The 15,458-nt window shown below is 45.4% G+C and overlaps 2 long non-coding RNA genes across 2 annotated transcripts; both read left to right on the top strand.

The window, feature by feature from the left end:
- Positions 1–427: 427 nt before the first annotated feature.
- On the top strand, positions 428–8,617 carry LOC145431351 (uncharacterized). Its single transcript, XR_013911650.1, has 4 exons — positions 428–558; positions 735–1,008; positions 8,267–8,326; positions 8,503–8,617. It is a non-coding gene; the product is annotated as an uncharacterized LOC145431351 (long non-coding RNA).
- A 3,005-nt stretch (positions 8,618–11,622) lies between these two features.
- Positions 11,623–12,399, top strand: LOC145431350 (uncharacterized). Its single transcript, XR_013911649.1, has 2 exons — positions 11,623–11,742; positions 11,821–12,399. It is a non-coding gene; the product is annotated as an uncharacterized LOC145431350 (long non-coding RNA).
- Positions 12,400–15,458: the final 3,059 nt, after the last annotated feature.

Raw genomic sequence — 15,458 nt, 5'->3', positions numbered from 1 at the left:
CTTGGTGTTGTTGGTGTAACATATGTGTTAAACACTTGTGAATTTCACCCAAAATACTTTCTTTTTTGGAATAAATATGTCATTTTTTTGCATCTCACTCTCCTATCTGTGTGTTCGGTCTGTGTGCGTTCATGTGCGTGTGTGTGCGCTGCGTGGTGACGTAGGCGCGTGCATGTGTGCCCCGGTCACAGCTCCTTTCAGCATGGCCGGAGGTAAGTCACTGCCACGTTGCTCTCAGTTAATCAAAGTTTGTTCGGATCCCAAGCTTCAGTGTGAATACGACCGTACCGCCGCGGTTTTGTTTATCGTTAAGAGACTCATTTGGGATAAGTTTTGTGGAGGACGAGTTCATTAATACACAATTATAATGAGTTATAGCCGAGAACTCGGCTAATATGCTAGCATGCTAAGCTAGTCCGTATCGCTAGCGGCTTGAGAGTTTACTCGCGTCAGTCTCTCCTTTTGTGTAACAGCATGCACCTTTTCTTTCTTCGTCAGGAGAGGGTTACGGGCAGTCGCGTGACACGCACGGATCGAACATGTGTCTCTGTGTTGCAGGTATGGAGATGTTTTTATGTTTTGGAGATGCAGTCTTTCATTTATTGTTCTTATAAGTTGTTTTGATGTTTTTTAGTGACATATTGTTTATTTTGTGCTTTTTGTTTTTTGAGAGTTTAAGTCAATGGTTTGAAATGATTTGTTGTATTTGGTTCGTTACATTAATGTACATTAAGGGGACAGCTCCTTTCAGCATGGCCGGAGGAGAGGGTTACGGGCAGTCGCGTGACACGCACGGATCGAACATGTGTCTCTGTGTTGCAGATGTGCAGTAAAGAGCCAAAGATTCGACACTGTCTCCTGCCTCTTGCTTCAACACCAAAACACAACGCAGAACAGCAGGCGTAACAATTACACGGGTTACATTGGTGCCGTGACCCTTTGGATTCATCAAGCATCGACGTCATCTCGATCACCGTGGGGAGCTCTTCACAATTGCCCTCGTTCCAAGTTGGTTGCTTTTCCTAACTTGTGTGGGACTTTTTGAATGAGCTTGGACATTTAATCTGCTCAATTCTCATCCTGAATAACATTAAGTGTTAGTTAAGAATACTGTGTTTGCTTTTGTACAGTTGCACTATTTGGAATCTTGTTTCTTGTGATTGTGCTTTATTCATCATTATGGAGTCAGCATCTGGTTCAGAGGCAACTGGTGTTCCTGATGGGGAGGTTTCCTCTAATGTTGGTATGGGGCGAGGGTGGTTTCTTGGGGATGGGGTTCAGACACCTAAAGTTGGTGTGTCATTTGCTCCCAAGTTTTGTTCCACTCGTCTCCAGGTTCCCCCCTGTGACATTCAGACCCCGCAGACAGCTGGCAGTGCTGAGTTGAGTACACTCATCTCAGATTTGGCCAATCAGATTGGTCAGTCCATTGTAGCCCAGCTGCAAGGTGATAAGGGGACCAGTATGCCTACTGAAAGCTCTAAGGCTGAGCAGGGACCCCCTGAGCTAAATTTGTCTGGGGTGAAACTCGTCTTGCAATCAGACGTCAAGGAGCCACCAGTTTTCAGGGGTGATGGCAGTGATAAATTTTCCATTCATGAATGGGTTGAAATGATGGAAATGTACTTTGTAAAACGCAACACACCAACAGATCAGCGATCACGTGACATATTGGCTAGGTTGATGGGGAAGGCTAAGGATGTAGTGAGGGTCACCCTACGTCACAACCCCTCACTTGACCATGTCCAGGTTCCTGATTTGATATTTGACATTCTGAAACAGCACTTTAGTGTATTGACTTACTCTTCTATGCCTATGGCTGACTTCTATAACACGAAACCATTACAACATGAGGGAGTGATGGAATATTGGATAAGGCTAAACAATGCTATTGACGCTGCTGACGAGTGCTTGCGTAGGCAGGGGCGTAATGTTGAGGATCCAGGGCGTGAGGTCTCGATGATGTTCATCAAGTATTGCCCTGACCCCATCCTCTTGAACAGGCTCAGCATCAAAGCAGCTGAGGAGTGGACAACCACTGAGGTTCAAGAACGCATTGATAGCTTCCAGCGTGAACTCAGGGCACGCAGTCAGGGCAGTTTCCACACCTCACAGAGGAGAGAGGTTAGCCACAACTGCTCTATTGTGCCTCAAGAAGCGATGGCATCACAGCCTGGGCAGGCCAGTGTCGCCTTGCAGTCTCAGCCTACAGCACCAGCCTCAAACCTTACTTGTCAGCTTTCGCCCACAGCAGCTTGCTTCACTCCTGTTCTAGCTGATGTTTCGACAACCTGTCCTTCTGGGACGTCAGTGTCTTCTTGTCCGGTGCCTACTCCTACTCCTCAGTTCCAACAGTCACCAACGTACACTGTGTCCACTCAATCTAGTCAGCAGTCAGTTGGTTGCGAGCTTGGTTCGACTAACACCCAAGCTTTTGATGTGACTGGCATGCGCGCTCTGATCGGCCTCTTGGATCGCGTGATTGCATGTCAGAATGTGCAGACTACAGTCCCTGCATCTGCACCTTCGCAGCGTTTTACCCGCGGGCCCTTTCTTAAGAAGAGTTGTCAGGTCTGTGGCAACACTGGTCATTCCACTCACATGCACTGCAGGAGAGAGAATCTCTGTCTTGCATGCTTTGCTCCTGGTCATTGGAAAAAGGACTGTCACAGTCGTCGTGAGGGACGGGAGGCCGGGGCTGTCGCGAGGCAGGGTTGGCCTTCGGAAAACTGAATCACCCACACTTGGAGAGGGGCAGTGTGGGGGATGAACCTAATACCCTCAATCATGATGAATCGGATCTCGAAATTCTTTATGTCAACACCTGTTCAACAATGCCAGAGGGATACCGTGTCGTGGTTCAGGGACCAGCAGTAGTGCCTACATTTAGTGAATTGTTCTACACCCAAGTTGCAGTGAATGACAAGGTTAACTTGAGGGGCATGATGGATTCCGGGTCTATGGCTTGCACTATGAGTGAAGAGGCCGAGAAGTCACTTAGAGAGGCTGGGGCTCTTGTGAGTGGACCGCAGTCGGCCGAACGGATTGTGCTGGTTGGCTGTGGTGGGAAGCAGACCCACCCAAAGTGCGTTTATGACTTGACACTTACTGTCCACGGTGTGAAATGCATTGTACCAGTTTTGGTAGTGTCGGGCCAGCGTGATGAGCTCATCATTGGCTCCAACGTTCTCAAGTACCTGATGCGAGTTATGAAACATTCTGATGACTATTGGAAGCTTGTGTCTGTGGGAAGCAAGCACTCGCTTCTTGACTATGAGCACTTCTTGGACATGATGTCGTGCACCACCAGATGGAGGGGTGAGGAGGTTCCCGACAAAATTGGCACTGTGAAACTGCCTCGTGCTGTGACACTACTCCCACGGTGTGAACATCTGGTATGGGGCAGGCTACCCAGCAATGTGCCAGTCTCTCCAGGCAGCACGATCATCGTGGAACCGTGCACCTCTGGGTCTGGGCCGAGAGACGTTCTTGTTGGCCGGGTGATCACATCCATGTGGGGTGATCGGTGGGTGCCATTGAAGATGACCAATCTCTCCTCAAAACCACTGACCTTGAAACGCAACTCGAGGGTTGCTGTTGTTTCATCTTGCCTTGCGGTGGAGGACCTTGATTTCCAGCAGGACTCCTGCAAGATGGCGAGTATGGCCCAGGTACCAGCCAGTGGGCCAGCTGCTACTGAGGCCGACTTGAATGACAGGTTGTGCTCCCTAGGTTTGGGTGATCTTGACATTGACTCATGCCATGCCAGCTTACAATCAAAGAGAGAGCTCGTTGAGCTAATTGAGCAGTATGAGGACATCTTCTCTAGACACCCGCTTGACTGTGGCGAAGCTAGACGCTTTGTACATCGGATCCACCTGACTGATGAACGCCCATTCCGTATGCCTTACAGAAGAGTACCCCCTGCTCATTACCAACAACTAAGGCAGGTACTCACTGACATGGAGGAGAAAGGGATTATTCGCAAATCCATCAGCGAGTATGCATCCCCCCTCGTCATGGTCTGGAAAAAGGATGGCGGATTGCGGATTTGTACGGACTTCAGGTGGTTGAATGCGCGGACTCTTAAGGATGCGCATCCACTCCCTCACCAAGCGGATTGCCTTGCCGCGCTTGGGGGCAATGCCTTCTTCAGCACGATGGACTTAACCTCTGGGTTTTACAACATTCCAATGTGTGAGGAGGATAAGAAGTACACCGCTTTCACAACGCCTGTTGGCCTCTACGAATACAACCGGATGCCACAAGGGCTCTGCAATAGCCCAGCTTCATTTATGCGCATGATGCTGAACATCTTTGGTGACCTCAACTTCACCAGTCTGCTCTGCTACTTGGATGACCTCCTGGTCTTTGCTCCCACTGAAGAGGAAGCCCTGTGCCGGCTCCGAGCTGTTTTTCAAAGGTTGAGAGACAACAATCTCAAGTTGAGTCCAAAGAAGTGTCATCTGCTGCGGAAGTCAGTCAGGTTTCTTGGTCATGTCATCGACCAGACCGGAATGGCTGTGGACCCAGCTAAGGTGGAAGTGATTTCCAAGATGCCAAAGGAGGCTCTAATGGAGAAGGATGGTTGCACTCCTTCTGTGAAAAGGATTAAGTCCTTTTTAGGAATGGTCTTTTTCTATCAGTGCTTCATTCCTGGTTGCTCAGCCATTGCCAAGCCTCTGTTTGCTCTGACGGCTGGTCAGAAGAGGAAGGGACGGACTAGTCACGCTGGGAGGGGTGCTGGCATGTTCAGGAAGTTGACTGCTGCAGATTGGAGCCCTGCATGTGACAAGGCCTTTCATAAACTGAAGGACGACCTCCTTAACTGTGCCGTGTTGGCTCACCCTGACTTTTCACGACCGTTTATTTTGTCTGTGGATGCTTCTCTGGATGGACTGGGAGCGGTTTTATCACAATTGCCTATCGACGGGGATAAGGCACGCCCTATTGCTTTTGCGAGCAAAGCACTAAGCAGGTCACAGCAGAGATACCCAGCCCATCGCCTTGAGTTCATGGCCCTGAAGTGGAGCATCTCTGAAAAGTTCAGCCACTGGTTGAAGGGGCACCAGTTCACAGTGTGGACTGACAACAACCCGCTCGTTCATGTATTGACCAAACCCAAGCTGGACGCTTATGAACAAAGGTGGGTGGCCAAGCTGTCATCCTACAACTTTGATTTGAGGTACATCCCAGGTCGAAAGAATGTTGTAGCAGATGCACTCAGTCGTGACCCCTTCACCTATTCTATTGGTGGGCGCTTGCTTCAGGAGCCCTACGAGCACTTGGTGCGGAATGCAGAAGGTGCGGCGGCTCATGAGGTGCAGGACGCTTTCAGGTTTGGTGTCCAAAATATTCAGGTTGCCCAACAACCTGTTCCAGCTCTGACCTCAGAAGATTCCTACAGTTCGTCGGAAGTCACGGCTACCTTGGTTCACCACGATTACTGGGAAACCGCTGCGGAGAATAGAGCTGCCTCCCTTCTCTACCTTGTTCAGCAGTTGCAACCAGTTGGCAATGATGTACTGCCATCACTTACCTTACATGAGCTGGAGGACCACCAACTTCAAGATCCCGTCATCTCCGCTGTCCTGCCACTCGTAGCCCGCAGGAGGCACCCTTCCAGGCGTGAGAGACATGGTATGGATTCCAGGGCACTGGCCCTATTGAAGCACTGGGAGAGGCTCAAGGTTCGGGATGGCATTCTCTACAGGGAGACGAGAGACCCTGTGAGCAAAACAAAGAGACTCCAGTTGGTGTTGCCAGTGAATTTACGAGTGCAGGCCTTGAAAGGTGTCCACGATTTGGCAGGGCACCAGGGTCAAGTTCGCACCCTCCACCTAGCAAGGCAACGTTTTTTCTGGCCCAATATGGAGAGGGATGTGAAGGAGCATGTTCGGTGCTGTGGAAGGTGCATACTTGCCAAGACTCCAGAGCCTGCAGCACGAGCCCCATTAGAGAGCATTAAGACCTCTGCTCCCATGGAGCTCATCTGCATTGACTTTTGGTCAGCAGAGGACAAAAAGAAGCGCTCTGTTGATGTGCTTGTGGCAACTGACCACTTCACGAAAATGGCCTTTGCTTTCCCGTGCAAGAATCAGACTGCCAAGCAGGCTGCCAGAAAGTTATGGGACTGTGTTTTTTGTGTATATGGTTTCCCTGAGCGTATTCACTCAGACCAAGGTCCCAGCTTTGAGAGTGAATTATTTTCTGAGCTTCTGCAGATTTCGGGCGTTGCCAAGTCTCACACTACGGCTTATCACCCTATGGGCAATGGGGGCACGGAGCGGTTCAACCGCACACTTGGCAACATGCTGCGAGCTCTCCCTCTCAGAGCCAAACAGGAATGGCCGCAGCAGATTCAGACATTGACCTTTGCTTATAATGCAACTGTTCACGAGACTACTGGATATGCCCCATTCTACTTGATGTTCGGCCGTGTCCCACGACTACCGGTCGACGTTATGTTCAAGTCTGTTTTGCATGATCCCATTGTGGTGGACTTTAACGGCTACTCCAAGCTTCTTCTGTCATACTTGTCTGAGGCTGCCAAGATCGCCCGGGAGCACACCAGCAATGAGCAGGAGCATCAGGCTCGTCAATACAATAAGAAAATCAAAGGTGTGTCTCTGAACGTTGGGGATCGCGTCCTGCTTGCCAATAAAGGCGAGCGGGGCAAGAAGAAACTTGCAGACAAGTGGGAGCCTCAGGTTTACACTGTTGTGGAGAGGCATCCCAGGACCCACATTTACAGGATCAGTGACTCTTCAGGCCAGAGTAAGGTTGTACACAGAAACCTTCTGTTGGACGTGAGTTTCCTTCCTGTCCAGGATTCGTTGGGAAGTCAGTCCCTAGATTTTTTCTCCAGTGAGGGGGATCTCAGTGATTGTGGGGATCTGGAGGACCCTGGCAGTCTAGAGACAGAGTCTACCGCAGCAAGGACTTCCTTGTGGGTCCTTTCGGATTTGAGCCATGGAGTGGATGTGGATTCTGTGGCAGGAGAGCATGCCTCACAGTCCACGGATCGTCAGCATGGTTCATGTGATGGTGCGGATGTGGACAATGCCCTACCTGACTCTCAGACTTGCACAACGGACATTCCAGCAAGCCCTGCTGGTCAGGCCCAGCACTTTGCTCTTCCTACTCCGGTTGACTGTTCCGCTACCTCTGATTCGACACAGTCTGGCACAGATTCTGTTCCAGGTGCCTGTCATGGGGACGCTGTTGTTCCGCAGACTGTTCCTGTTTCTGGTTCAGACATCAATCAGACCTCTGGTCAGCCGTATACTGAGCAGCCATCCAACTTGCCAAGACATGACTCTGACCATGCCAATGTTCGAAGCAGAGTGGTTACCAGAGCAGGTCGGGTGGTAAAGTCAGTCAACAGGCTGATAGAAAACATGGTCCAGAAGCCTATTACATGGGGCCTGTTACCGCCACGGGAGGCTCGGCCTCTGACATAGACTGTTTTTTTGGGTCATCCCATTGCGTATTATGAATGTGTTGTACTTGCTTGAGGCATCATGACACCCACCCTGGGCGTTTTTATGGGACCACGTTTGACGAGGTGTAGGCTGCACCTTTGTGTTCTGAAAGGGTTGGAGGCCTGATCAACCTATCCAACTTCTTTTAATCCATTTATGGATAGTTTTTAACTGAACTATGGGATAAGATCCTTGGGTTACCTGTTCCGGAGGTGATGGTAGTTCAGCGTCGTTGTGCCTCTTGGTACTGCAGTACCATTCAGATGTGTAGTGATTTTGGTGAAATTCAGGGGGGGTGAATGTAACATATGTGTTAAACACTTGTGAATTTCACCCAAAATACTTTCTTTTTTGGAATAAATATGTCATTTTTTTGCATCTCACTCTCCTATCTGTGTGTTCGGTCTGTGTGCGTTCATGTGCGTGTGTGCGCTGCGTAGTGACGTAGGCGCGTGCATGTGTGCCCCGGTCACAGCTCCTTTCAGCATGGCCGGAGGTAAGTCACTGCCACGTTGCTCTCAGTTAATCAAAGTTTGTTCGGATCCCAAGCTTCAGTGTGAATACGACCGTACCGCCGCGGTTTTGTTTATCGTTAAGAGACTCATTTGGGATAAGTTTTGTGGAGGACGAGTTCATTAATACACAATTATAATGAGTTATAGCCGAGAACTCGGCTAATATGCTAGCATGCTAAGCTAGTCCGTATCGCTAGCGGCTTGAGAGTTTACTCGCGTCAGTCTCTCCTTTTGTGTAACAGCATGCACCTTTTCTTTCTTCGTCAGGAGAGGGTTACGGGCAGTCGCGTGACACGCACGGATCGAACATGTGTCTCTGTGTTGCAGGTATGGAGATGTTTTTATGTTTTGGAGATGCAGTCTTTCATTTATTGTTCTTATAAGTTGTTTTGATGTTTTTTAGTGACATATTGTTTATTTTGTGCTTTTTGTTTTTTGAGAGTTTAAGTCAATGGTTTGAAATGATTTGTTGTATTTGGTTCGTTACATTAATGTACATTAAGGGGACAGCTCCTTTCAGCATGGCCGGAGGAGAGGGTTACGGGCAGTCGCGTGACACGCACGGATCGAACATGTGTCTCTGTGTTGCAGATGTGCAGTAAAGAGCCAAAGATTCGACACTGTCTCCTGCCTCTTGCTTCAACACCAAAACACAACGCAGAACAGCAGGCGTAACAATTACACGGGTTACATTGGCACAGAAGAGGAAAGAGTTGCTTGCTGCAGGTTTGAATAAGAATGATCCGGAAGGTCAGAAAGAAGTGGAGATAAGAATGGAAAGATTTAAGACCACTTTGAAGAAAGGAAATCTCACTCCAGAAGACTTGGCAAAGGCAGAACAAGCTATTCTTCAATATGCACAACAACAGAAATTTACGACTGAAATGGCTTTAATCCGCAATGGCCTCAAAGGAGTCTCTAAGGGAAATTGTCTCTATAAACTTGATCCAGTGTTGGATGCAGGAATCCTCAGAGTGGGTGGCCGATTGAATAAAGCAGCCATGCCTATGGAATTAAAGCATCCTGTAATTTTGACAAAAGATATGCATGTGTCAACACTGATTTTACGCCATATCCATCAAAGGTTGGGACATGCAGGAAGAGCACACATGCTGTCAAAACTAAGACAAAATTACTGGATACTAAATGCAAATTCTGCTGCCAGGAAAATCATCTCTCGTTGTGTCACGTGTAGACGCAACAGAGGAAAGTTTGTTGAACAAAAGATGGCGGATCTGCCTGAAGAGAGAGTCCTGCCAGACATAGCCCCATTCACAAATGTTGGAGTGGACTATTTTGGACCTATAAGTGTTAAAAGAGGACGAAGTCTCCTTAAAAGGTATGGAGTTCTTTTTACTTGTTTCACCAGTCGTGCAGTACATCTGGAGATTGCATGTACACTTGATACAGACTCTTGTATAAATGCTGTGAGGAGGTTCATCTGTAGACGAGGCCCAGTTTCGACCATCAGATCTGATAATGCTACAAATTTTGTTGGGGCGAATCGAGAGTTGAAAGAAAGTTTGACTGAGCTAGACCATGCCAAAATTCAAAAGGCTTTTGTTCAGGATGGCATGAAATGGAACTTCAACATCCCAGCAGCTTCTCACCAAGGCGGTGTGTAGGAGCGTCTCATTCGTTCAGTAAAGAATATTTTAGCCTCAGTTCTTAAGGAGCAAGTTCTGGATGATGAAGGACTCCACACAGTCTTCTGTGAGGTTGAAGCTATAATGAACGACAGACCCATTACTAAAGTTTCAGATGACTCAAATGATCTTGAAGCACTGACACCCAATCACTTGTTGTTGCTGAAAAATAAACCAGTTTGTCCACCAGGACTGTTTCATCCAAGTGATTTGCATGTCAGGAAAAGGTGGAAACAGGTACAGTACATGGCAGAGTTGTTCTGGAAGAGATGGCTTTCTGAGTACCTACCTTTGATGCAAGAAAGACAAAAATGGATGAGGACTAAAAGATGTCTTATACCTGGAGATGTTGTTTTAATTGCAGACGCTACAGCTCCAAGAGGATCATGGATGATGGCGAAAGTCTTAAATGTAAACCAGGATGCAAAAGGCTTGGTGCGTTCTGTGAGACTACAAACAAGGACCAGTGTTTTGGAAAGGCCAGTGACAAAACTTATTTTGCTACTGGAAGCCTCATCGTGAAGAAAATCATCAATGAAAATTAAGGATTTGTTTAAGGGAATAGCTCCTCCTTTTGGGACTTTAAAGTAATTGTGATAGTATGCACAATTAGGGGCCGGAGTGTTGGAGCTATTTGTTCTTTATTTTTTATTATTTTGAAATTAGTTAAAGTTTGTTAGTTTATTTATATTTTGGGGTTTATTTGTCGGTTAATATTTTGTTTTAAATGATTTGTTTGTTTGTTGTTATTTTGTTAAATTAGTCAGTAAGAGCTGTAGGGCCATTTTGTTTCTATAAATAAAGAGACTGGTATAGGACCAGCATGCATTGGGGTGGGCCTATGGTTTTTTTACCAGAGCAGGAGAAGCAGTAGGAAGGATCTTGTTATTGCTTGCCAAATGGATAAATAAACCAAAATCAAAACTCTCAACTAAAAGGTTTGGACAATGGACTTCTTTTGCCTGCGTACGAAATATTACCTCAGTGCAGCAGTGGCTTGTGGACTTTAAGTTGTGGGACGTTTGATCATACAAAAGTAAAGGAATTGCCACTACACTGGGTTTGAATTAAAAGATCCCTGGGTAAGCTAATGGCTACCTTTTCTGCAGACAGAGATAACACTTGCGTCCGTGTTGTCTATGTTTTTTGTGGCGTACCTCAGGGCTCGGTTCGCTTTTATTTTCAGTGATATGCTGCTACTCAGCCAGTTCTTTTACCGTATGGGCGTGCTGCCCCTAGTTAAAATATTATACTCATATTTCTAGGAATACAGGACTATTGCAGTTCTTAAAGCATAGACAGACAAAATGAGAGCATTTTGCTTATTTTTTTAAGGGGGATGGACGTTAAAATAGATATTTAGCCATAACACTACAATATATTCCCCACAAATCAAAGTCCAACATTTTCTTTATTTAGTTTTAATCAGGAAACAAAAAACAGGAGTAAAAATAATAATCTATTGCTCCTAAAACAGTAACAGTTATAATATTCATCTAGCATTGCATATAGTATTTTTACAACTGCAAGCACTGCTGGAAATGTTGCCTCACACACTCAGTTAGGTATGCTTATGTCCACATCACTATCCAGCAACATTTGTCACCAACAAATGGACACAGCTGGAATGAAGACAGAAAATGCTGCTAACATTTTTCCATCCTTTTTTCCTAGAATTCTATGATTTCTTCCAAAATCATGCTCACATTCCCACTGCTACCTGTTTTTGTAATTACAGTATATGCTTTGTTCAATTGTCACCATGTAATGTATTATGATAAAGTCAGGCACAGGCTGTTTGCAGAAGTGGTTAAAGGATAGGTTAACAAATCGTTAGAAGTACCGAACAAAGTGATGGTAATTTATATGAGAATACTTTTACAGATATATGCTGATTAATGATTAATTGATTATCTGCCATTACTACCTCCTGCCATGCAGATGAAAAACAAAACACTTTCTGTGTGATAACTGAAAGTGTTTTGTAATAACTGTCTTTTTTTGTACCTGATTTTCACTTACAGCACAGAGGCATATCTGACTGGAAGAACGCTGTGTACAGTGGTTGTGTGACTGGAGGAGCTATTGGCTTTTGCGGTATGTAACTTACTTTGTTAACTTACATTACAGCAAATTTATGCATTTTGTCCACGTGTTTATTTTTCTGTTTTGCAGCTGGTCTGAAGGCTGGTGTTTATTCTCTGCTGCAATTAAACATGACTTGCAGTGAAGCTCTATGGAGTGGCTCGATGGACAAAAACATAAATATTACACATGTGGCCCAGAGAAAGAAGACTCGCGTTGTGAGTTTGCTAACCCTGATGTTTCCCTGCACATCAAGGATTGCTGTTAAAGCAGAATTGAAGTGTACTGTTCAAACACAGGGATTTTAAGTGGCACCATAGTGGGTTAAAACAAACAAACAAACATAAAAAAAAGACATGTCGGTTTTTCCTGTGACTTTCATATTGTGGACAGTTAGAGCAAGGAATGCCAATTTCTCATGGTGAATCTTCAAAGACAGAGCAGAGTGGGTCTGCTTCAGTGGCGCACTGATCAGGTAATGAAAGCTGAACTTGTGTGAATTTCACTCTGGGTCTGTAAAAACTCAGATGAGCAATGTTCTGCCTGTAAAACATTGGTTTGATGTGTAAGTAACTAATCCACACCAGGATTATTTATAATAAAAGAATTTTTTTTTAAATTGTGGATTTACTACTTTTCCTTGATTATTAAAGGACTACAACACCCAAACTAGTCATTACCTTTGCTTTAATTTTTCCTTTTTTTATTATAGCGAAAGTAGTCTTCAGGAAAAGTTCTCCAGGCTTCTTGAAGGACATTCAATTCAGTTCAATTCAATTCAATTCAATTCAATTCAATTCAATTCAATTCAATTCAATTCAATTCAATTCAATTCAATTCAATTCAATTCAATTCAATTCAATTTTATTTATATTGCACCAAATCACAACAACAGTCGCCTCACAGAGCTTTATATTGTACAGTAGATCGTACAATAATAGATACAGAGAAAAACCCAACAATCAACAATATGACCCCCTATGAGCAAGCACTTTGGCAACAGTGGGAAGGAAAAACTCCCTTTTAACAGGAAGAAACCTCCGGCAGAACCAGGCTCAGGGAGGGGCGGTCATCTGCTGCGACCGGTTGGGGTGAGAAGGAAGACAGGATAAAGACATGCATTCAAAGCTCTTCTTTGGATGTTGGCTGCCTTTCCTTCCCTTCTCTGTCAAGATGATCCCACTATTCACTAATGTTGAGGTCCAGGGTTTGGGGAGGCCAATACACAACTGATAGCATTCCATAATGTGTTTTTCTATTTGAAGATGGTGGTGTTGTAAATGCTATTGTATAATTACGTTAGCACAATGGTGATAGGAAGTAGGGGTGGGTTTTAATAATCGATTCATCGATTAAAATCGATTCTGGATTGGATAACGTGACATTGATTCATTAAAATCCTGAATCGATTTTTTTATATAAATGTATTTTGCCCAAAATTCCAGAATCTCAGGTGAAACGTCACAAAATTTTGACGACCACCAAACATTTAAAACAGTAAATGAGAGCAGGTACACGGCTTCTGCACAAAGACGTAAACACAAAGCGCGACCCGCAGATCAGAATCAGTGAGATGTGGCCTTTCTCACCCGACCGCACGGACACGGTCGGGGCTGAAAGCTGACAGCTCGCTGATTCTGATGTTTCGGCGGGTCCGCGCTTTGTGTTTACGTCTTTTTTGCACTGATTCTAAAGCTGTTAGTTTGATCTCTCTCCAAACAATATTGACCAAACCAGCAGCAGCAACCCTGTTCGAACATAAGAGTGTCCATAAGTGCACGTGGCACCAGGACGCTCTAGGCCGTAGAGTGATGTAGGACACATGTAGCTTTGGAAGATGGGTGCAACATTGACTGTCCAGCTCAGCTCAAAATTCAGTGTTTAGACATTTTCCTAGCTCTCCCATCTTCTTCTTCTTCATCCTCCTCCTCCCTTGGTCTCCTCCTCGAACCGCCTGGTACTGGGTTGGGGGGCAATAGCACAGGAGCATCCTGGCCATTGTCTCCATCGTCATCTGTGTCACTATCAGGAACACTTTCAGTGTCGCTCTCAGATCCCTCATCTTCCCACCACCTGATTTCATCAATAATTGGATCTTCTTCTGCTACATTATTGTACACGGGTTGTTCTATTTCTAGAGGTGGATTTCTTTCTGTGTAATCTCCTGCTCCCATCTCTGCTCTATTAATGACCAATGGTCGTTCTATCTGTTGGGGTGGATTTCTTTCTATGTTATCTCCTACTCCCATCTCTGCTCCATTAATGACCAAGGGTCCTTCTATTTCCTGGGGTGGATTTCTTTCAATGCCATCGCCTACTCCCATCTCTGCTCTAAAATTTTCCCAGGGTCCTGCTATTTCCTGGGGAGGATTTATTTCGATGCCTCCTACCGGAACATCAACTGCCTCCTCTTGTTGTGGCAGTTGATTATCAACTAAACCACGCAACTGATTGATTTCAATCCAGGGGAACATCCTGTCAACTGCTCTAAGATTTCCCTGTTGCAGCAGTGCCAAAAGCAGCTCATTGACTGCTAGTCCTACACCAACATGGTTTTGTTCACCATCGTCATGGTTTTGTGAGCCGTCTCCTCTATCCATTTTTTGAAAACAGTCTGCTTTAATAGACTGGAGGAAACTGGTCGGTACAGCTGTCAAACTTTAGCTGATTGGTACAGAACTTTTAAAATGTCCTTGAAAAAGAGTTTAAATCTCTTTAGGAAACTGTTTAAAAACACGAAGCAAATGTGAACTAATCGCAACTGATTGCTGTGAGGAACACTGCGAACTAACGGCTATTTAAGGACTTTCAGATCAAAGTCAAGATTTTGATTGGTTGTGCTTTGAGCTGACTTTTGTGACGTCATCGAATTTGGTTCATTGTGATGACGGTCAACGTTCTGCTGATGAAAAAATGTCGCCGGTGACTGAAACTTTTACAGGAGAAGCATTTCCCACAAAGCCTTGAATGAATTATAGTGACAGAAAGGGGCCACAAGATGACGCCATTTTTCACGTAGTAATTCGCGCCTCAGAGACGTCGTTATTTTTCAAAAAGAAAAAAGAAAAAGAAAGAAAGAAAGAAAGAAAGAAAGAAACAGCAACAACTACTAAACAGAATTTTTACACGTTCATTGCACATTTGTAGGAATGTTTAAATATTTACTTTTTATTAATTACTTTTCATTTTATCTTTATTTTTAAAATCGCTGTGCACTGGCAAACCGGGGAGGTGGTCCCCATCTTTAAGAAGGGGGACCGGAGGGTGTGTTCCAGCTAAAGGGGGATCACACTCCTCAGCCTCCCTGGGAAAGTCTATGCCAGGGTGCTGGAAAGGAGAGTTCGTCCGCTAGTAGAAACCCTGAAGACCAAACCGCTGTTGACTTAGCATGATCTGTTCTCGTACCTTGTCTGTAAAGTCAGCGCATACACGGCGCACCAGTTTCGCCGTCATAAATCTCTGGAGGCGCACATCCAATTCACCAAGGACTGGGTGCAATTGTGAGTACGCCGTCATTCAAACCAAGTGAAGTCAGCTTGAGTACTACGAGTAAAATGCGTTTGATTTCCCTCCGAACATTCAGATTAGTGCAGCATAAATTCATTCATGAGGGGAAATTACAGTGAGAACGTGTGGAAGCTCTGTTAGATGGATGCCATAGTGAGTTCAGTGCACTGATGTGACATTGTCCTGAAGGATTTAGTTATTCTCTATGGTTAATGAAATTA

Source organism: Astatotilapia calliptera, chromosome 10, assembly GCF_964374335.1.
Source record: "Astatotilapia calliptera chromosome 10, fAstCal68.1, whole genome shotgun sequence".
In the NCBI taxonomy this organism is placed as follows: Eukaryota; Metazoa; Chordata; class Actinopteri; order Cichliformes; family Cichlidae; genus Astatotilapia; species Astatotilapia calliptera.
This window is presented reverse-complemented; position numbering and strand designations above follow the sequence as displayed.